This window comes from Lagenorhynchus albirostris, chromosome 17 (assembly GCF_949774975.1).
Source record: "Lagenorhynchus albirostris chromosome 17, mLagAlb1.1, whole genome shotgun sequence".
NCBI lineage: Eukaryota > Metazoa > Chordata > Mammalia > Artiodactyla > Delphinidae > Lagenorhynchus > Lagenorhynchus albirostris.
Window position 1 is genome coordinate 68,926,208 of NC_083111.1, and position 22,390 is coordinate 68,948,597.

The window sequence follows — 22,390 nt, forward strand, 5'->3', positions numbered from 1 at the left end:
CAGCAAACTATGACCCACAGGTCAAATCCAGCTGGCCCCCTGTTTTTGTAAATAAGGTTGTTTTGGAACCCACAGCTAAACCTATTCACTTATGTATTATCTGTGCTGGATTTCACACTACAACAGCAGGGTTAAGTAGATGTGACAGAAACTTTATGGCCCACAGAGCTGAAAATATTTACTATCTGGTCCTTCACAGGCAAATGTGCCACTCGCTATTCCAGTGCCCTATATAAATTAGTGCCTGGTGGCTGCCCAGTCTGATGAACTCACCTAATCTGACAGGGCAGGAACAAAGAAGCTCAAAAGATAAGTGGAGATGAGCTGGGTAAATGGCAGAGGGAGCAGCCCTGAGGCTGGAAAGCCCTCAGTCAGGGAGGAACCTGATGTGTTTGAGGAAAGAAAAGGAGGCTGCCTTGATTAGAGCTAGGAGAGAGAGAGTTGTTCATGGTCAGGCTGAAAAAGCCCGCCAAAGCCATATCACACAAAGCGTAGTAAACCATGATGAACTTTCTAGATATTTTGACCATTTTAGACTTTCAGAGTCCAGGGAATGCATTAAAAATTAAAACACTACCTAAGGAGACCAAAGATCTGTATGCAGAAAATTATAAGACACTGATGAAAGAAATTAAAGATGATACAAATAGATGGAGAGATATACCATGTTCTTGGATTGGAAGAATCAACATTGTGAAAATGACTCTACTACCCAAAGCAATCTATAGATTCAATGCAATCCCTATCAAACTACCACTGGCATTTTTCACAGAACTAGAACAAAAAATTTCACAATTTGTATGGAAACACAAAAGACCCCGAATAGCCAAAGCAATCTTGAGAACGAAAGAAGGAACTGGAGGAATCAGGCTCCCTGACTTCAGACTATACTACAAACCTACAGTTATCAAGACGGTATGGTACTGGCACAAAAACAGAAAGATAGATCAATGGAACAGGATAGAAAGCCCAGAGATAAACCCACGCACATATGGTCACCTTATCTTTGACAAAGGAGGCAGAAATGTACAGTGGAGAAAGGACAGCCTATTCAATAAGTGGTGCTGGGAAAACTGGACAGCTACATTTAAAAGTATGAGATTAGATCACTCCCTAACACCATACACAAAAATAAGCTCAAAATGGATTAAAGACCTAAATGTAAGGGCAGAAACTATCAAACTCTTAGAGGAAAACATAGGCAGAACACTCTATGACATAAATCACAGCAAGGTCCTTTTTGACCCACCTCCTAGAGAAATGGAAATAAAAACAAAAGTAAACAAATGGGACCTAATGAAACTTAAAAGCTTTTGCGCAGCAAAGGAAACCATAAAGAAGACCAAAAGACAACCCTCAGAATGGGAGAAAATATTTGCAAATGAAGCAACTGACAAAGGATTAATCTCCAAAATTTATAAGCAGCTCATGCAGCTTAATAACAGAAAAACAAACAACCCAATCCAAAAATGGGCAGAAGACCTACATAGACATTTCTCCAAAGAAGATATACAGATTGCCAACAAACACATGAAACAGTGCTCAACATCATTAATCATTAGAGAAATGCAAATCAAAACTACAATGAGATATCATCTCACACCGGTCAGAATGGCCATCATCAAAAAATCTACAAACAATAAATGCTGGAGAGGGTGTGGAGAAAAGGGAACCCTCTTACACTGTTGGTGGGAATGTAAATTGATACAGCCACTGTGGAGAACAGTATGGAGGTTCCTTAAAAAGCTACAAATAGAACTACCATATGACCCAGCAATCCCACTACTGGGCATATACCCTGAGAAAACCATAATTCAAAAAGAGTCATGTACCAAAATGTTCATTGCAGCTCTATTTACAATAGCCCAGAGATGGAAACAACCTAAGTGTCCATCATCGGATGAATGGATAAAGAAGATGTGGCACATATATACAATGGAATATTACTCAGCCATAAAAAGAGACGAAATTGAGCTATTTGTAATGAGGTGGATAGACCTAGAGTCTGTCATACAGAGTGAAGTAAGTCAGAAAGAGAGAGACAAATACCGTATGCTAACACATATATATGGAATTTAAAAAAAAAATGTCATGAAAAACCTAGGGGTGAAACAGGAATAAAGACACAGACTTACTAGAGAATGGACTTGAGACTATGGGGAGGGGGAAGGGTAAACGGTGACAAAGCGATAAAGAGGCATGGACATATATACACTACCAAACGTAAGGTAGATAGCTAGTGGGAAGCAGCCGCATAGCACAGGGAGATCAGCTCGGTGCTTTGTGACCGCCTGGAGGGGTGGGATAGGGAGGGTGGGAGGGAGGGAGACGCAAGTGGGAAGAGATATGGGAATATATGTATATATATAACTGATTCATTTTGTTGTGAAGCAGAAACTAACATACCATTGTAAAGCAATTATACTCCAATAAAGATGTTAAAAAAAAAAAGGATAAAAGAGAAAAAAAAAAACTATTTAAGAAAAAACTATTCATTGTGAAGATGAATCACATGGAAAGATTGCCGTGATTTTTTAAATGAAAACTGGTCAAGATAATGTGTAGGGTGTGGAACAATTTGTGTTAAAAAAAAAAAATTAAAACAAAACAAAACTACAGAGGTGTCGTGTCTTTGTCACTTCCATATCTTGTTATGTCCATGAACTTGAACTTAAAGCACTGTCACCTTTCCCCATGGCAAGGTGGCCAGTGACCTTTTGGGATTCACCCCAGTCAGCCTGGTACATCTCCTCTTGTTATTCCTGACGTGCAGCCGTCCTCCAGCCCATGGTGGGAAAGCACAGTGGGGGAATCAGGCATTCTCTGAGGGCAGGTGAGCACAGATCTGGCCAATGGCTTCTGGCTTCACAGCTCTCCATGCCAGAGCTTCCATGAACCTCAGAGATGGTACCAAACTGGACTGGAGTGGGCGTGAGAGAGGAGAAGGCAGACCCACAAAGGCTGGGTCCTGCTGCGCCAGCTCTCTTGTGCTGATGCTGTGGGGTCCACTGAGCACAAAAGAAGCCTTTCTTCTTGTCTCCATTTTCTGGTACTTCAGCTTGAATAGAGGCTCCAGGATAGGAAATAGTTGGTGGTGAAGGTTTAAAATACGGACTTTGAAATTAGTTAGAAGGAGATTTGAATTTTCACTTTCAAGCTCACAAGCTTAGGCAAGTGACTGACTCTCTCTGAGCCTGAGTTTCCCTGTCTATAAAATGGGGATATCAATATTAAGCCAGTAGAATTGTGATAATTATATGAGATGAGATATGCAAAATGAGTGCAGAGCCTGGCTGCAAAACCAGTGATTATTGATTAGGGATGATTTCACTGGCCTTTGGCTAGATCGTTTGCGTATTTCTTTCTCCTCCTGTTCCAAAAGGACACATATTACAAAGAATATTCGGGTGGACTGGACTGGCAGTGGAGCCAACATCACGTGCTTGCACTGCGTGGCCTGGGATTACATCAGAGACATCATCCATGCCTGTGCTTCCCGGCACACCTCCCCACGCCTTCAAATGAGGCCTCCCTCCGTCTGTCACAAAGACCAAGAAAAGGTTCCGGTCCCTTGAGGTTGGAGAAGAAAGCAACTGTGAAGAAACAAGCTATTAATATTAATGTTCCAGGAAAAGGAGAAGAGAGAAAGGACGTGGGGTGCCCAGAAAGAATGACTCCATATGGCTTTGATGTGTTCCTTTCCACAGGACGGGAGCAGCACGGAGAATACAGAATAACGAGGAGGAGGGAAAGGAGGAGGTGGAGGTGGCCTGGCAGCATCTGAGAAATTATGTGAGCTGTGGGGAGTAGGTTCTGTCTAGACAAAAAGTCAGCCAGCCACACTGCCATCTGCAGCCGTCAGAGAACAAGCCAGCAAGGGAAGGGGGAGCCTGCAGGTGCCCTGTTTATTCCAATTAGTGGGTGTGTAGGATATTTTCTCTAAAGGACTGTTGTTGTGCTAAACCTGGGGGAGCACCTGCTATTATTGAGACGCTTCCCAAAGATCTCCTTTTTTGTGGACCTCTTCAGGCACAGTTTATTATTATTATTTTTGCCTCTCCATTGAAGTCCTATTGTACCCCTTAATTTCTCACGTGGATATATTGTCTGATTCTTAAGAGCTCAGTCGGCAGTTTGACCTCAATTTAGATCCTGCCTGTATCTCTCTCTTAATTTGCCCATGGTGGGCAAATTACTCCACCTCTGAGAGCCTCTGTTTTCTCTTCTATAAGAAATGTAAGTAATAGTGAGGAGGTAGTTTGTGTGCAGGCTCTAACAACAGTTGCCGGTCTTATGACTGCTAGAGCCTGTTCTCTCTCTCTCTCTCTTTTTTTTAAGATTCTTTTGATGTGAACCATTTTCGAAGTCTTTATTGACTGAGGCACGAGGCATGTGGGATATTAGCTCCCTGACCAGGGATCGAACCCGTACCCCGCGGGCATTGGAAGTCAGAGTCTTAACCACTGGACTGCCAGGGTCATCCCACCTGTTCTTTCTCTTCCTCAAAACAGAGACAGCAGAGGGCAAGGTGGTGAAGGAGTGACAGCAAATGGAAACATCTTGGGATAGTCCATTACTAGCAGCACAGATATTTCACACTCTGTTGAAGGAAACAAGCTTCCTTGGAATACTTGAGGTAAAGCCTCTATATGTTGAGTGAACTTTGATGCTCTTGCACAAGTAGAAACTGAGACTCTACTCCCCACAAGTAATAACGATCTCGACACATGAAGAAATATTTCAGGCTGAATCACCTGGGAGGTGTGACATTAAATTAAAGGAATTTAAAAATTGATAATTATGTGACATGTTAGAGGTGTTAGCTAATATGATTACTGTGATAATTGTATTGCAAAATGTAAATGTATCAAATCAACATGTTGTATATTTTAAACTTACGCAATGTATGTCAATTATATGTCAATTTGAAAAATAACTTAGAAAAGGCAAAAAGAAGAGGAATTAGATGAGAGCTCAGACTATGGCTAACTATTTTCATTTTCTTCGTGATGACGAATGGTGAGTGAGTAGCAGAAACCCACCAAATAATATCTGTAGTATGTTGTACAATATAAAATTTTAGTCAGTTCAGTAAACCCTGTCTATTTGCCATACTATACAGTGGCATTAGTCTTGTTCAGTTATTTCTTTTGATCATCTTTGTAGAGTCTCACATTAAAGAACCCTTTAGGTATTAAATTAAACCTGGATGAACCCTACCTGAATATTGTTGACAACATTCTGTTGCTCAGAGAAAGGAAAATCTTATTAGGCAAATCCGCTTAAGAATGCTGCATTAGAGAAAATATATCCTTAAGCAATCTTGGAATGGGGAGAAAGTCCTCCTAAACAAGTCATAAAACCTAAAAGGTCTAAGAGAAAAGACTGACAGATTTAGCTACATAAAAATATAACATTTCGGCCCAGGAGAAGAAGCATAAAGAATGATACATGGGGGCTTCCCTTGTGGCGCAGTGGTTAAGAATCACCTGCCAAAGCAGGGGACACAGGTTTGAACCCTGGTCCGGGAAGATCCCACATGCTGTGAGCAACTAAGCCTCTGCACCATAACTACTGAGCCTGTGCTCTAGAGCCCACGAGCCACAACTACTGAGACCACGTGCCCCAACTACTGAAGCCTGCGTGCCTAGAGCCTGTGCACCGCAATGAAGAGTAGCCCCTGCTCGCTGCAACTAGAGAAAGCCTGCACGCAGCAACAAAGACCCAACACAGCCAAAAATAAATAAATAAATAAAATAAATTTATTTAAAAAAAAAGAATGACACATAAGAACTTTTTTCCTCAATAGATAAAGAGCTATTACAAATCAGTAAGAGACCATTTGGCCAAAAGAAGCATGAATAGGCAAAAACATGAATAGGCTGATTGCTCCTAAGTAGGTCTTTCTTGTATTAAGTCACAGAGTCTCTGTACACTCTAGAACGACACATGGAGTGTGCAGTGGGAAGACAGAGATATGTCAGGCTTATATAGGAGGAATAAGAGTGGAAAAGTATGGTAAGGCTTTATGTTTGTGTGGGTAGGATGTGGAGAGCAAAGGGAAGAGAGAGAGAGAGAGACAGAAGTAGAAATGTATAAGGCATGACTTGGGGACCAGAAAGATTGGAATGGAATGTTTTTTAAGAGAAACATTAGAGGGCATGGCAGGACATATAGATTGGGGACTTAACTGGAAGTCTTTGATGCCAGCCTAGGCATTTAGAATTGATCTCCTAGGTAGTGGAGAAGAGCCATTGAAGGTTTTTTTTTTTTTTTTTTTTTTTTTTTTTTTGCGGTACGCGGGCCTCTCACTGCTGCGGCCTCTCCCGCCGCGGAGCACAGGCTCCGGACGTGCAGGCTCAGCAGCCATGGCTCACGGGCCCAGCTGCTCCGCGGCATGTGGGATCCTCCCAGACCGGGGCACAAACCCGCATCCCCTGCATCGGCAGGCGGACTCCCAACCACTGGGCCACCAGGGAAGCCCCCATTGAAGGTTCTTAAACAGGGCTGAGACAGGTCTCAAGAATAGGAGGTAAAACTGAATTAGCAAATTAGTTAGGCAAAAGGATAGTTATTATCTACAACTAAATCATTATTATGTTCAACTCAAGAACAATCCCCTGGCACAGAGCCTTGTGTTCTCAACATATGTCTGCTGAATTTTTATTATTTTGAATATAAAATTACTGTAGCCTAGATGTTATTTGGCCTCCGCAGGTTTTTCATATAAAATGATGTGACATTTTAAATCTGAAGTAAGTGACTAAATCTTTCTCTTGCTCAAACCCAGTCCAAGGGGTGAGATGAGGTTAGACATCATGGCAGCCCTCCATCCTCCTTGCTCCTCCTGCCCTCAGATGGGCAGCCAGGTCCTGGGTTAAGCACCACTTTTGATTCCTCTGGTTCTTTCTCTGATACTACCTATCATCATATGCCACCCCTCCAGGCTTTCCAGAGTTCTACAGCAAGTATGGTGCAAGGCTGTGATGTAGAATGAATGAAACAGGACAAAATGCCATGAAGTCAGTATCCTGCAGTTGCACCACTTAAAACAGGTGTCTGCCTTTAGAAAATATATCCACAAGGTCCCCTCTACTGTGGGCACAGGCTTGTCATAGGAACTGATGGGTAAGAGAAAAGGATGGTTGAAATACAACCCAGTCTATTCACCTCAAATCATCGACATTTTATTCATGATGTCCTAATTAACTCTGGATGCTTTTTTTGTCCTTTATCCTTTTTTATATCAAAAAAGTGAACTGTGTTGGTTGCCCCATGTCATTTGTAGAGAACTGTGGAAGCTAATTAAAAACAAAACCAAAAGCCACAGATGTAATTATTACATAATGAGGTAAGAATAACATTATCTGATGCTATTACATATACCAAGAGTGAATTTTAATTAGAACCCCAGGTGGTTACTGAGAAATGAGGTATAAAGAAATTTTACCATGACTGCCTATTTGCAAAATAATTATGCATCACAATTATTGCTTGGGTATAAACCAGATTCTTTGGGAATACTTCTTAAAAGGAAGACTATTCTTTGGTCTTGGCCTGTGAAAAACAAATAAATAAACACACATGCCTTATCAAGACCAGTTTCCTCAATCTGATACTGCAGGCATGTAAGATTTAGGACCATCTGAAACATGTAATCATCTAGTATCAAAGATTAGATTCATTCTTTCTCGTTTCTATAAAGTATAAATATGAGATGTATCTGTAATGGCAATGAAATAAATATTTTAAAGCATCTACTCCTGTTCTTACACATAATTTATAATACTGTTTTATGACTCTCTGTGTGTATGTTTGTGGGGGTATAAAACACACAATTCATTCCAGTGCAGTATATCAAAATAACCATGATATACTTGTACATAAGTATACAATTGTGAAATAGTGCTGAGCAACTCGTAAAGCTTTTCAGTAAGTAATCCCTAAAGACCCTTTCTAGAACTTAAGCCATGCGTTGTCTCCATCTTGTGGACAGGTGACTGGGAGAGGGCAAAAGAGTCAATAGGATAGGAGACAGGTAGGCAGGTTAATCTCTTTTAACATGTATTGCTTGACAGGCTGGCTGGAATGCCATGCCCTGGTCCAGCGGAAGGTGTGCCATTTGTGGATGTTTAATGTCTTCTGTGAGCATGAAGGTGTTGTGGCAGGTGTTGGTTATATGCATATAATCAGTTTCTTGTTTTGTGCCTAATGAAAACACACATTAGATTGGAATCCAGACTTCTGTGTTCTAACCTCAACCACCTGTTCCACCAACAACTAAATTGCTGTGTGACCTTGGGCAAGCCCTTTAACTTCCCTGAACCAGAGCTTCTCTATCTTTCAAATGGGAACAGCGATACCAACTCAGTCCTCCTAATGTAGTGTGAGACCACGATAGGACAATCAGTTTAAAATTAGTGTATAAAGCCTTGATAAGAAATCAATACTGTTAATATGTGCTCTGGCTTCTCTATTCAGTGTAACATTTAGACAAGACAACCCAACCCAATGGACCCAAGAGAATGGACAGACAGTACAACTCTAATCAGTTTGCAACTCGTTTATAACTTGCATTTAAAAACAAATCAACAAATAAAACCAACTTCCAAACAAGTATAAAGATAAATTTTTGTTCAGAAAAATATCTATTCATCCCTACTACATGCCCAGCTCTGTTGTAGATGTTTGAAGTGCTTCAATGAAAGTTCCTATTCCTGTGCAGTTTACATGCTAGTGTGGAGAGACACTGCACAAAAACATAAAATTATAAACACATGGATAAAATAAAAAATAAATTACTGCATAGATAGATAAAATTAGTAATAGTAATATAAAATTAGTAATAAGGAATGAAGTGACATTTGAAGTGTCAAGTGGTGCTAAATGCCATGAAGGACAAATACAGCAGGATTGGGGAGAAAGTGAGTGCTGGTGGGGAGGGTGCTATTTCAGATAAGGTGACAGAGGGCCTCAGGGTCCACGTTTGATTACAGAAATGAATGTAGTCAGGGAGCCGGCCAGTCTGTAGTCAGCTTTCCCTGGGGGGAAACTGTTCCAGGTGGAAGGACAGCAAATGCCAAGATGGTGTTCTGTAGGTTCAAAGACTAGGAACGAACCTAGTATGGCTTTTCCATTTCTGCTTGCATTTCCATGGGAGTTCATTTTTGATGTGTAGCCCTGGCAAATAACCATGCATTTCAGGGGCCAGGAAAAGTCAGGGGCTGGTGCTTACTGGCACGGCCCAGTGCACGTGGTCTGACATCTCTCGTTACCACTCCCTGTTGATTTTCCACCTTTGCTATTATAAATGTATATTTAGACCACGGTGATGTTACTATTGGCCTATAAGTAAATAGAGCTTTTTTTTTTTCTTGCAGGAAATAAATATTTTACTGTTACACAGCCTGATTTATTGCAGTAGTAGAAACAAACCAAGAACGTTACTTCTTAAAAGGTACAATCTGTCGAGCAGTTGACTCCTGCAGGGCAGCTTCTTCTGCAGGGGTGTGGAAAGCGTGTCATATTCATCCCCCTGCCGCTTTGTCTTCCTCCTCCCGCTCCTCCTGAGCAGCGCTTCTCGCTCAGCCTCTAGATTTATAAGACCAGCCAGTCTTTTTGCTTTCCCACAGTGTGCTACCAGTGTTCTATACAGTTCACACATATTTGCTCAATTCACTTGGTCCTTATGGCAGTGTAATATTAAACATATCACATAAGACTGAGACAATTAAATGAAGTAAAGTACATAAAGTGTTTAGCACAATGCCTGGCACAGGGTAGATTCCCCAAAATGGTAGCTGTTATTAACACAACATTACTTTATTTACTCCTCCTAAATACCCTATGGAAGGGGCATTATGATCCTCAATTTATGGGCTCAGACATGTTAAGTAACTTCTCCAAGGTCACTGCTAGTTTCAGTCCAAGTTAGGGTTTAAATTTTTTTTTTTTTTTTCGGTACACGGGCCTCTCACTGTTGTGACCTCTCCCGTTGCAGAGCACAGGCTCCGGACGCCCAGGCTTAGCGGCCATGGCTCACAGGCCCAGCTGCTCCGTGGCATGTGGGATCTTCCCAGACCGCGGCACGAACCCATGTCCCCTGCATCGGCAGGCGGACCCTCAACCACTGCGCCACCAGGGAAGCCCTAGGGTTTAAATTTTTGAATTTTATTTTATTTATTTTTTTTATGCAGTAGGTTCTTATTAGTCATCAGTTTTATACACATCAGTGTATACATGTCAGTCCCTATCCTCCAATTCATCACACCACCATCCCCACCCCCCCGCCGCTTTCCCCCCTGGTGTCCCTACGTTTGTTTTCTACATCTGTGTCTCAGTTTCTGCCGTGCAAACCCGTTCATCTGTACCATTTTTCTAGGTTCCACATATATGCGTTAATATATGATACTTGTTTTTCTCTTTCTGACTTCACTCTGTATGACAGTCTCTAGATCCATCCACGTCTCTACAGATGACCCAATTTCTTTCCCTTTTATGGCTGAGTAATATTCCACTGTATATGTACCACATCTTCTTTAGCCATTCGTCTGTCGATGGGCATTTAGGTTGCTTCCATGACCTGGCTATGGTAAATAGTGCTGCAGTGAACATTGGGGTGCATGTGTCTTTCTGAATTATGGTTTTCTCTGGGTATATGCCCAGTAGTGGGATTGCTGGGTCATATGGTAATTCTATTTTTAGTTTTCTAAGGAATCTCCATACTGTTCTCCATAGTGGCTGTATCAATTTACATTCCCACCAACAGTGCAGAGGGTTCCCTTTTCTCCACACCCTCTCCAGCATTTGTTGTTTGTAGATTTTCTTATGATGCCTATTCTAACTGGTGTGAAGTGATAACTCATTGTAGCTTTGATTTGCATTTCTCTAATAATTAGTGATGTTGAGCAGCTTTTCATGTATTTCTTGGCCATCTGTATGTCTTCTTTGCAGATACGTCTGTTTGGGACTTCTGCCCATTTTTGGATTGGGTTGGTTGTTTTTTTTTTTTTTTTTTGCGGTACGAAGGCCTCTCACTGTTGTGGCCTCTCCCTTGCGGAGCACAGGCTCCGGATGCGCAGGCTCAGCGGCCAAGGCTCACGGGCCCAGCCACTCCGCGGCATGTGGGATCTTCCCGGACCGGGGCACGAACCCGTGTCCCCTGCATTGGCAGGCGGTCTCTCAACCACTGCGCCACCAGGGAAGCCCGGGTTGGTTGTTTTTTTAATATAGAGCTGCATGAGCTGTTTATATATTTTAGAGATTGATCCTTTGTCTGTTAATTCATTTGCAAATATTTTCTCCCACTCTGAGGGTTGTGTTTTCATCTAATTTGTAGTTTCCTTTGCTTTGCAAAAGGTTTTAAGTTTCATTAGGTCCCATTTGTTTATTTTTGTTTTTATTTCCATTACTCTAGGAGGTGGATCAAAAATATCCTGCTGTGATTTATGTCAAAGTGTGTTCTTCCTGTGTTTTCCTCTAAGATTTTTATAGTGTCCGGTCTTACATTTAGGTCTCTAATCCATTTTGAGTCTATTTTTATGTATGATGTTAGGGAGTCTTCTAATTTCATTCTTTTACATGTAGCTGTCCAGTTTTCCCAGCACCACTTATTGAAGAGACTGTCTTTTCTCCATTGTACATCCTCGCCTCCTTTGTCATAGATTAGTTGACCATAGGTGCGTGGGTTTATCTCTGGGCTTTCTATCTTGTTCCATTGATCTGTTTCTGTTTTTGTGCCAGTACCATATTGTCTTGATTACTGTAGGTTTGTAGTATAGTCTGAAGTCAGGGAGTCTGATTCCTCCAGCTCTGTTTTTTTTCCCGCAAGACTGCTTTGGCTATTTGGGGCCTTTTGTGTCTCCATACACATTTTAAGATTATTTGTTCTAGTTCTGTAAAAAATTCCATTGGTAATTTGAGAGGGATTGCATTGAATCTGTAGATTGCTTTGGGTAGTATAGTCACTTTCACAATGTTGATTCTTCCAGTCCAAGTACATGGTATATCTCTCCATCTGTTGGTATCATCTTTAATTTCTTTCATCAGTGTCTTATAGTTTTCTGCATACAGGTCTTTTGTCTCCCTAGGTAGATTTATTCCTAGGTATTTTATTCTTTTTGTTGCAATGGCAAATGGGAGTGTTTCCTTAATTTCTCTTTCAGATTTTTCATCATTCGTGTATAGGAATGCAAGAAATTTCTGTGCATTAATTTTGTATCCTGCAACTTTACCCAAATTCATTGAATAGGTTTAGTAGTTTTCTGGTGGCATCCTTAGGATTCTCTATGTATAGTATCATGTCATCTGCAAACAGTGACAGTTTTACTTCTTTTCCAATTTGTATTCCTTTTATTTCTTTTTCTTCTCTGATTGCCGTGGCTAGGACTTCCAAAACTGTGTTGAAGAATAGTGGTGAGAGTGGACATCCTTGTCTTGTTCCTGATCTTAGAGGAATTGCTTTCTGTTTTTCACCATTGAAGATGATGCTTGCTGTGGGTTTGTCATATATGGCCTTTATTATGTTGAGGTAGGTTCTCTCTCTGCCCACTTTCTGGAGAGTTTTTATGATAAATCGGTGTTGAATTCTGTCAAAAGCTTTTTCTGCATCTATTGAGATGATCATGTGGTTTTTATTCTTCAATTTGTTAATATGGTATATCACAGTGATTGATTTGTGTATATTGAAGAATCCTTGCATCCCTGGGATAAATCCCACTTGATCATGGTGTATGATCCTTTTAATGTGTTGTTGGATCCTGTTTGCTAGTATTTCGTTGAGGATTTTTGCATCTATATTCATCAATGATATTGGTCTGTAATTTTCTTTTTTTGTAGTATCTTTGTCTGGTGTTGGTATCAGGGTGATGGTGGCCTCATAGAATGTGTTTGGGAGTGTTCCTTCCTCTGCAATTTTTTGGAAGAATTTGAGAAGGATGGGTGTTAGCTCTTCTCTAAATGTTTGATAGAATTCAACTGTGAAGCCACCTGGTCCTGGACTTTTGATTGTTGGAAGATTTTTAATCAGTTTCAATTTCATTACTTGTGATTGGTCTGTTCATACTTTCTATTTCTTCCTGGTCCAGTCTTGGAAGGTAATACTTTTCTAAGAATTTGTCCATTCCTTCCAGGTTGTCCGTTTTATTGGCATAGAGTTGCTTGTAGTAGTCTCTTAGGATGCTTTGTATTTCTGTGGTGTCTGTTGTAACCTCTCCTTTTTTATTTCTAATTGTATTGATTTGAGTCCTCTCCCTCTTTTTCTTGATGAGTCTGGCTAAAGGTTTATCAATATTGTTTATCTTCTCAAAGAACCAGCTTTTAGTGTTATTGATCTTTGCTACTGTTTTCGGTCTATTTCATTTATTTCTGCTCTGATCTTTATGATTTCTTTCCTTCCGCTAACTTTAGGTTTTGTTTGTTCTTCTTTCTCTAGTTCCTTTAGGTGTAAGGTTAGATTGTTTATTTGAGATTTTTCTTGTTTCTTGAGGTAGACTTGTATAGCTATAAACTTCCCTCTTAGAACTGCTTTTGCCGCGTCCCATAGGTTTTGGATCGTCGTGTTTTCCTTGTCATTTGTCTCTAGGTATTTCCTGATTTCCTCTTTGATTTCTTCAGTGATCTCTTGGTTATTTAGTAATGTATTTTTTAGCCTCCATGTGTTTGTGTTTTTTACGTATTTTTCCATGTAATTGATTTCTAATCTCTTAGCATTGTGGTCAGAAAAGATGCTTGATATGATTTCAGTTTTCTTAAATTTACTGAGGCTTGATTTGTGACCCAAGATGTGATCTGTCCTGGAGAATTTTCCATGCGCACTTGAGAAGAAAGTGTAATCTGCTGCTTTTGCATGGAATGTCCTATAAATATCACTTAACTCTATCTGGTCTGTTGTGTCATTTAAAGCTTGTGTTTCCTTATTAATTTTCTGTTTGGATGATCTGTCCATTGGTGTTAGTGAGGTGTTAAAGTCCCCCAGTGTTATTGTGTTACTCTCGATTTCCTGTTTTAGAGCTGTCAGCAGTTGCCTTATGTATTGAGGTGCTCCTATGTTGGGTGCATATATATTTATAATTGTTATATCTTCTTCTTAGATTGGTCTCTTTATCATTATGTAGTGTCCTTCCTTGTCTCTTGTAACATTCTTTATTTTCAAGTCTATTTTCTCTGATACAAGTATTGTTACTCCAGCTTTCTTTTGATTTCCATTTGCATGGAGTATCTTTTTCCGTCCCCTCACTTTCAGTCTGTACGTGTCCCTTGGTCTGAAGTGGGTCTCTTGTAGACTGCATATATATGGGTCTTGTTCTTGTATCCATTCAGTAAGCCTGTATCTTTTGGTTGGAACATTTAATCCATTCACATTTAAGGTAATTATTGACTTGTGTGTTCCTTATGACCATTTGTTAAATTGTTTTGGGTTTGTTTTTGTAGGTCCTTTTCTTCTCTTGTGTTTCCCACTTAGAGAAGTTCCTTTAGCATTTGCTGTAGAGCTGGTTTGGTGGTGCTGAATTTTCTTAGCTTTTGCTTGTCTGTAAAGCTTTTGATTTCTCCATTGAATCTGAATGAGATGCCGGGTAGAGTCATCTTGGTTGTAGGTTCTTCCCTTTCATCACTTTAAGTATATCATGCCACTCCCTTCTGGCTGTAGAATTTCTGCTGAGAAATCATCTGTTAACCTTATGGGAGTTCCCTTGTATGTCATTTGTTGTTTTTCCCTTTCTGCTTTCAATAATGTTTCTTTGTCTTTACTTTTTGCCAATTTGATTACTATGTGTCTCGGCGTGTTTCTCCTTGGGTTTATCCTGTATGGAACTCTCTGCACTTCGTGGACTTGGGTGGCTATTTCCTTTCCCATGTTAGGTAAGTTTTCAACTATAATTTCTTCAAATATTTTCTCTGGTCCTTTCTCTCTCTCTTCTCCTTCTGGGACCCGTATGATGCGAATGTTGTTGTGTTTAATGTTGTCCCAGAGGTCTCTTAGTCTGTGTTCATTTCTTTTCATTCTTTTTTCTCTATTCTGTTCCGCAGCAGTGAATTACACCATTCTGTCTTCCAGATCACTTTTCCGTTTTTCTGCCTCAGTTATTCTGCTATTCATTCCTTATAGTGTATTTGTCATTTCAGTTATTTTATTGTTCATCTGTTTTTGTTCTTTAGTTCTTCTAGATCTTTGTTAAACATTTCTTGCATCTTCTCGATCTTTGCCTCCATTGTTTTTCAGAAGTCCTGGATCATCTTCACTATCATTATTCTGAATTCTTTTTCTGGAAGGTTCCCTATCTCCATTTCATTTAGTTGTTATTTGGGGGTTTTATCTTGTTCCTTCATCTGGTACATAGCCTTCTGCCTTTTCATCTTGTCTGTCTTTCTGTGAATGTGGTTTTTTTTGTTCTTCAGGCTGTAGGATTGTAGTTCTTCTTGCTTCTCCTGTCTGCCCTCTGGTGGATGAGGCTATCTAAGAATCTTCTGCAAGTTTCCTAATGGGAGGGATTGGCGGTTGGTAGAGCTGGCTGTTGTTCTGGTGGGCAGAGCTCAGTAAAACTTGAATCCACTTGTCTGTTGATGGGTGGGGCTGAGTCCCCTCCCTGTTGGTTGTTTGGCCTGAGGTGACCCAACACTGGAGCCTACCTGGGCTCTTTGGTGCACCTAATGGCGGACTCTGGGAGGGCTCACACCAAGGAATACTTCCCAGAACTTCTGCTGCCCATTTCGTTGTCCTTATGGTGAGACAGAGCCACCCCCTGCCTCTGTAGGAGACCCTCCAACAGTAGCAGGTAGGTCTGGTTCAGTATCTATGAGGTCACTACTCCCTCCCCTGCATCCTGATGTGCACATTGAGTGTGCCCTCCAAGAGTGGGGTCTCAGTTTTCCCCAGTCCTGTCGAAATCCTGTAATCAAATCCCGGTAGCCTTCAAAGTCTGATTCTCTAGGAATTCCTCCTCCCGTTGCTGGGCCCCCAGGTTCGGAAGCCTGACGTGGGGATCAGAACCTTCAATCCAGTGGGTGGACTTCTGTGGTGTAGTGTTCTCCAGTTTTTGAGTCACCCACCTGGCAGTTATGGGATTTGATTTTATTGTGATTGCGCCCCTCCTTCCGTCTCACTGTGACTTATCCTTTGTCTTTGGATGTGGGGTATCTTTTTTGGTGAGTTCCAATGTCTTCCTGTCGATGGTTGTTCAGCAGTTAGTTGTAATTCCGGTGTTCTCGCAAGAGACAGTGAGAGCAGGTCCTTCTACTCTGCCATCTTGAACCAATCTCCTCCACTTCCTTCTTGATGAAATAATTATATGCACTGAAAACTATTCTATCTCAATTGTGATGAACCTAACAAAGAAGAAGTGATGGCCTTGTTTTCTCCAGTCTCTGCAGTTCTAGAATGTTTGGTGAAATGTTCCAGAAGCTGAATGAGGCAAGGAATGGAATCTTCCCTCTATCTTCTGGAGGGAGTCCAGCTCTGCTGAATCTTTGATTTCAGACTTCTTGCCTCCAGAACGTTTTGCAGGTTAGATGTTCTGCATGGGTCTCACGGGCTAAAATCAAGATGTTTGCAGAGCTGCATCCCTTTTTGGAAGGGCTAGAGAGACTCTGTCTCCTGGCTTATCTAGCTTGCTGGCAGATTTCAGTTCCTTGGGGTTCCTGGCTGTCAGCCAAGTGCTGTTCCCAACTTCTAGAGTCACATGCCTTGGCTCATGGCCCCCTTCCTCCATCTTCAGTGCTAGTGGTAATGGCAACGTGGGTCTCTCTCCCACTTCCCATCTCTCCTGTCTCTTCTTCTCGTGTCCCAAGTTAGGGCTTAAATCTCAATCTACCTGATGCTGAAGCCTATGTTCTTGTTCTTTACATGCTACTTCTCTACACTTCAGTTTCCTTATATCTATAAAATGGGCATAATATATATATGTAAGTGCATGTATATATGTGTATTTATATGCATGCATGCATATATGTACACATATCTCACAAAGATATTTTCAAGATTAACTTATGTGAATATATATTTTTGTAAAATATATAAAATTCATATTTAACACATGTATTTATTTTGTAAAAGTATATGTGTGTGTGTCTTTGTACTTGAGACGGCATTATTCAAGTAAAACCAAGACATTGTTATTATTAATTGAAGTAATTATTCATTTGAATCTGTCCTCAGGCTGTTGGAGCTCCTGACCAGGAATTGATATCTGGTGATGGAGGGTCTAACCAATAACTGCTGGGTAGTGGGTATAAGTAGCCTGGCCTCCTCCTCCCTTGGCTGGAATATTTCTGAGGCAGGAGTTGTACACAACTTCCCATATATTCCCGGAGGAATGAGGTTCTGGCTGTGCTCTGTGGTTACTGAATCTGTAACACCCTCCTCTTTGTCTGACTTCCTCCTCCCGTGTCACCCTGCCATTGCCCCACCAGGATCTCTGTGCCTCTTGAATAAATAACATGCTATTGCGTCTCTTCTTAGGACTTGCTTCTGTAAGGACCCAATTTTAAAAAAATGGGCCTGAGGGCACAGAATCTTGGAGGCAATATCTTTAGAACTCTCCCTGGCATTCACAAAGCAAGTCTTATTACTTTTTATTTCAGGATCCAGCCAATCTCTCCAGGTAGGAAACCAAACAGAAATGCAAAATCAAAGACCTAACTGTAGTAATAAAGAAGACCCCTCACCCTTTTTATACCTCTCTTAGAACTGGCAGTGAACCTGAGGGGGCACCTCATTGACTATCTTGTGCTTTAGAGAAGAGGGTCAGCAAACCTTTTCTGTAAAGGGCCCGCTAATAAAAATTTTAGGCTCCACAGGCCAGACAGTCTCTGCTGCAACTACTCAACTCTGCCACTGTAGTGTGAAAGCAGCTGTAAACAATATGTAAAATAATGACTGTAGTTATGTGCCAATAAAACTTTATTGACAGAAACAGGCAGAGGGCCAGATTTGACCTGTGGACTGTGGTTTGCCTGTCCCTACTTTAGATCCTACCGTTTTCATCTCTTTAGTATTCTTCTTGCATTTATTTATTTTCGCATACTTTTTCCTTAGCCTTCCTCTCTCCCTTCTGCCCATCCTTCTCATTCATGTTTTCTGCTTGTACTAAAAGGTTCAGCCCAGGGTTTCTTCCTCTGGAAATTCTTCCTTGACCCTCCAGGCTGGGTTAGGGGCTTCTCACCCATGCTCCTCTAGTACCTAGTGCTTACCTTTGTCTTAGTACTTACACCTGACTGATTATTTTTACATTTACATATTATTTAGTGAGAACTCTTCAGTTGTGACAAAAACCTCTCAAAGTAGCTTCATTGCAAAAAGTAAAAAATTAGTAGACATTAATTGGCTTCATAATTCAATTTCAAATATAAACCTGAAGCAATTTTATTTTTCTAAAATCTTTTAGCAGTTGTGTTCTCTGGAAGCCCCTTTCCTTACAGGCATAGTGACATATGTCTATATTTGCCTGGGGTTATTCTGGTTTACACCTTTGTCCTCAAGCAGTTATAAATAGTGCCTCTCATTAGTGCCCTGGAATTTGCAATAAATTATATAGTCACCTACTTAATGACATCCTAGTCAGATTTTATAACTTCTTGGTCACTTTCAAGGGCTAATATTAAGTCCTCTTTGTTCTACAACTCTTTTTTCTTATTTTCCCCCACCCCCACAAGCATAGGTGAGTTTGGCCCCCATTGGCATAAACAGGAAGGGAGCTGAGGTTCACATATTACTCTTCCATATGATCATTTCTCTGCCCTGTCCTTACTTTGCTGGTCTTGGGAATGGGAAAGAAAGTGACAAAAAGATATTTCCTTAAATGGCTGTTCATGGATGGTTTTTAACAGCCCTTTTCCCTTGATTATTGCTATTATACTGACCTTAAGTCCTCTCTATGTCACAGGAGTCCGAACATTAGCTCTCTTGTAGGGGTACCTCTGTATTATACTTTGGGGAAGATCCCAGGGGCTCAATCTTGCACATTCATCTTCTTTGAGAGAGGCCTGGTTGAGGCTCATCCTCCTCCCACATCAGCCACCTTCTTGGGTGGTCAACCTCACAGATCCAGATCCTGCTGGATCTATTTAGCCTTGTGTACAGCCCTCTTGGGGATACTAGTAAGATAGTATCTTCCCCAGACAACTTCTGTTGTATCAGCTCTACCCATGGAACTGTCATCTCTTCCTGCCAAATAGAGGTAGCATTGGGTCCCCTTGGCCTTTCTTTCTTGGCTTCACAGGTCTTCTCCTTTCTTCACATCCCAACAGCAGTGGCCTCTTTGCCAGTTTAGTGGTTCAGAAGATTTCATAAAACAGATGGTCAACAGCTCCTGAGTACTGGTGGTGGGAACATCATGTTTTGTGCAACTACATCTTATAGGAAAAAGGTTAGGGGCTGAGTTAAAGCGAAGGTTCTCCTCCATGTGAGGGGCAGTGGGTAGAAATAAGAAATGGTTGATTTTCAACAAATTCTCTCTTCTTTTAAAAGGCAGGCTCCTTCCCTGTCCCTAGCCCCTATCTGACATCTTAAGGAAAGTAGAAGAGTACTATAAAAGGGGGATTTTATACCCCAGCCCTTCCAGGTGGTTGTGGGAGAACTTAACATCATTTTGTTATAGTACTTCAGCTGTTGATTTGATCACAATTCATGGAAAATGGAAACATCTCTCACTTAATACTTCAAAATACCATGTTACAAACCCAAAGCATAGACAGGCCACCACAGAGCTGGCCTTCAGCAAGGGTGACAGGGGACTTGTTTGCTGGCCTCACTGTCTTCCCATCCCTTACTTCCTCTTCTTGTGTGTTGATCTCATTCTATTTGTTTGTTTGTTTGTGGTGAAAACACTTAAGATTTACCCTCTCAGCAAGTTTCAAGTATATAATACAGTATTGTTAACTATAGTCACATCACTATACCTTAGATTGCCAGACCTTATTCTTCTTGCATAACTGAAACTTTGTACCCTTTGGTACTGGTCTCATTCTGTTCTAGAGTTTGTTAGCTTCCTCCATGTGGTGGGGGAGAAAGTACATGAATAGTGGACATTCCAGGCTTATATTATTGCAGTTGCCAACTAGAAAAGAGAGCAATCTTCTCTTCTGTTTCATATATATATATATATTTATGTATATTTATTCATAAATGTTTCCTGAGAGAATATTATATGCATATATTATTATATACACATATAATATTAATAGGTAATACTATATTTTCCCTGGGAGATATACATATATGTGTGTATGTATATATATGTGTGTGTACATATATATATATATGTATGTGTGTGTGTGTGTGTATATATATATATATATATATATATTAAAAAAACTGGTCTTGCTTGTGTCATATATCCATACTTCGGGCCAAACAATGTGGCCAAGGAGATGAGATACTTAACTTGCTAGTCCCAGGCCATGAATTTATTTCTGTGATAGAGGGAGGAGCTTACTGTGATTGGAAGCCCTCCACATCCACCAAGAACCCTATGGATTTTTTAAAAAATTAATTAATTAATTAATATATTTTATTTTTGGCTGCATTGGGTCTTTGTTGCTGCGTGTGGGCTTTCTCTAGTTGTGGTGAGCAGGGGCTACTCTTTGTTGCGGTGCGTGGGCTTCTCATTGTGGTGGCTTCTCTTGTTGTGGAGCATGGGCTCTAGGCGCATGGGCTTCAGTAGTTGCGGCGCACAGGCTTAGTTGCTCCGCAGCATGTGGGATCTTCCTGGACCAGGGCTTGAACCTGTGTCCCCTGCATTGGCAGGTGGATGCTTAACCACTGCGCCACCAGGGAAATCCCTCCTATGAATTTTTTAATGGGGAAGTAGCAATGTCTCCAAGTGAAAGAGTAGCAGGGACAGCTACCTGAAGAATAGAAGAGAGAATGATGAGTCATTCCAGTTTAATCCAACCTAGATCAGTTACTTGCTGATCCATGAACTAGTTACAGATCCATGAGTAAACCCAGCGGAGATCAGTGAAGATCAGAACAACTGCCCACCTGAGCACAACTTAATTTTCTTTTAACCCATGGAATCATAGGCTAAGTAGCCTGTTGTTTTGGAAAGGCTTGTTACTCAATAGCTAACTAATGCATGTACTGAGTTATTACTTGACAGATGTGCTGCCAAATCTTGATCAATGTATAGCTTTTATTTTTGTCATCACTGAACACACACAAACACACACACACGCACATGTATACACCACATATTATTGCAGCAAGATCTGTCCCAAAGTGTTAAGCTCTGTAGGTTGTGGAATAAGGCATAGAGTGGGTACAGCTTGAAACTTGAGGCAAGAGGCATAATATAATGAAAAGTTGGCACTGAAGAAAGAGTGCAGACTTCCTAGAACCTGCACAGAACTCTTGCTCATGAGTAGAAAAGAGAACATGGGCAGAGCAGTAAAAAGTTCATTAAAATCATGACATGAGACTGAAGTGTAATCAAGTGACTAGTGCACACATTGTGGAATTTTCCATAGGCTCATAGAAATCCCAGAGATTGTTGAGTTCTGGCCAATACCTTGATTGCAGCCTTGTGAGAACCTGAGCAGAGGGCCCAGATAAACTGTGCCCTGACTCCTGACCCACAGAAACCATAAAATTTTAAACATGTGTATTGTTTTAAGCTGCTAATTTTGTGGTAATTTATTACACAGATATGGAAAACTAATACAGGAGAAGAAAGGTTATCACAGGGGTCCACCATTACTATTCTTGGATTAAACCGTGAAGTCTCTCTGTCTAGCATGATGGTTAACTGCTTGAACTCTGGGAGTGAATGCAGGATCTGCCACTTATTAGCTGCATGACTTTGGGTGATATACCTCTGTGTTTTTAAATCTGTAAAATGGTGATAATATTATCATGGGGATTTGGAGCATTAATTATAATAGTCCATGCTCAGTACAGTGGTTGTGTTGTAATAAGCACCCAGTAAGCATTAGTTTTCATATTCAGCTGAAATCATTATTGTATTTGTAGCCCTTAGCATAGTACATATCTTTATATGCACTCAGTATATATTTATAGAAAGCAAGGGGTGAATGGGTGAGTGAGTGATGTAAAGGATGGCTGGAGAGATGGCTAGATGGTGACTTGCTACCTGCGAGAATTGCTTTACATTTCTTTTAAAAAGTCACTGCTCGTTAAATTGAAGCCCATCAGAGTGCTGGGATAAATAGACAAAGGGTGGCAGAGCTTGCACAACACATGTCTTGCTCTTCAGCAGCCAAGACAACAGAAGACTCAGGTGCTCAGATGCAGTGCCTGGCAAGTCCCATAGGGACCACATCTGCAAAGTGCCAGGCTAGGAGGCACTTAGGATGCATCATCCCTTACTCTCCTTTTCTTTGTTTGCACTTGCTTTGTTCTCTTGCTGCACTGCTACCTCCCTGGTTAACTGTAAAC

General features: G+C 40.9%; 1 long non-coding RNA gene across 1 annotated transcript in view; it reads left to right on the top strand.

Annotated features, from left to right (window-relative positions):
• The window catches only part of LOC132508055 (uncharacterized), a 101,195-nt gene that overhangs the window by 72,925 nt on the left and 5,880 nt on the right, over nucleotides 1-22,390 (top strand). The window contains exon 8 of the long non-coding RNA XR_009536405.1: nucleotides 9,381-9,457. This is a non-coding gene — a long non-coding RNA (uncharacterized LOC132508055). The remainder of the gene's footprint in view (nucleotides 1-9,380; nucleotides 9,458-22,390) is intronic.